The sequence below is a fragment of the Triticum dicoccoides genome, chromosome 6B (assembly GCF_002162155.2).
Source record: "Triticum dicoccoides isolate Atlit2015 ecotype Zavitan chromosome 6B, WEW_v2.0, whole genome shotgun sequence".
In the NCBI taxonomy this organism is placed as follows: Eukaryota; Viridiplantae; Streptophyta; class Magnoliopsida; order Poales; family Poaceae; genus Triticum; species Triticum dicoccoides.
In genome coordinates, this window is record NC_041391.1 from 647,377,202 (window position 1) to 647,378,825 (window position 1,624).

A 1,624-nucleotide genomic window follows, 5' to 3' on the forward strand; every position below is an offset into this window, starting at 1 on the left:
AACAATAGTGGTGCATGGATTGCTAAAGGAAGGCAGTTGTGCATGGACACATAGAGGTTGCGGACGGACGACGTCCAGTAGCCGGCGGCCAACGGCGGCGGACACAGTGGCCATGGTTATGTGTGAGAATGAGCTAGACAAGTTGTCTATACTTTCTTGAGTAAAATAGTGAGAAAAGAAAGCCAGACATGGATCAAAAGAGCTAGGATCACCGCGCGTAGTGCCAAGGCCGATCCAGCCTCACGCGTGTAAAGCTTCCTCGTGCAACTTTTTTCTTGTGCGTCCAAAAACGGTCCTTATAGCCCAAGTCTAGCAACATGCAAACATCCACCGCCTCTCTAAAGCCATGTTTCTATGCATTGCTCCGTTATGCCATGCCCTCGTGTTCTTCTGGACATAGAACCTCATTGAAATCCCCTATGCAAAGCCAGGAGAGAGGATTTGAACTGCTGATGTCTTTTAACACATTGCAAGTTTGACTTAGGTGTGTTTGGGACTCACCATAGACACATGTTAATCTTCATTTTTCTCTACCCGATTCATCTACTTCAAAATCAATATGATAAGAGAAGTAACCCAAAAACTCAAGCTTTATTGGGGTGTTCCAGAATACACGGATGCCACCACTTCTACCATGGCTATCAGTAACATAACAATTATCAAAATGTAACATATCGGCTAAACCCTCAACTCTATTTCTACTAGTTTGAGTTTTCGTGATGCATAGAATTGAGGGGGAGCTTCCCCACAATGTCATGGAGTTCCCGAATTGTCGCGGCGCCACCCACTCCGTTGATCTAGCATCCATCTACCTCACTTTTTGTCCTCCTTCCGCACACCGATGCCACACTCTTCATGGCCATGGCCCATGAATCCACACACTTGACAAAAGAAAGGATTTTTTTCGTACTTGACTACCAACATGTGTGTGCCTTTTCCTTTTACCGTCAGCAGAGTGAATCAATTTAGCATTTGGTAGTTAAAACCCTTGCCCGCACACGAACATAATCATGCTCATAGTAGAGGGTAGGATGGAGTAGCACCGCTCTAACTTTACCAATCCTGCGAGCAAGCCGGTTCACCACCAGTTCCAGGCATAACAGGTTCAGACCTTGTGGATCTGAGCCCACACATGTAAGCCATCCAACACCATCAACTCTGGGTCCGTCTTGTCGTCGTAGTATTCGATGATCGCTCGGAACCCCTGAAGAGCCAGGGTCCATCATGGATGATCTTCCTCCAACCCCAAGGCAGAATAGTTGGAAGATAAACACGTTCTCACTGGCCTCTCGGAGCTTTGGCGTTTGGGCCAAACCCCAAATAAATTTCATGTTATCGAAGGACGTCGTCGAGCTGAAAGGTCTGTGTGTGACCGACGATTGCCATCCATTTAGCCTCCGCCTCGAATTTCTTAGCATCCGTCGTCCCGATCATCACATCATCCAACTCCTCATCAAGCCATTCCAACTCTTAAGCATCCCGTCCAGATCAATCTCTTCTTTCTTCCCAGACTTCTTCGACATAGATCCCATCTCCGCCGCCATGACAACAAGGATTTAGGGTTGTGTGCCCCAGGCCCTCTGTGTCTCCCTCGTCGTCTCCTGAAGGACGACAATTCGGTATG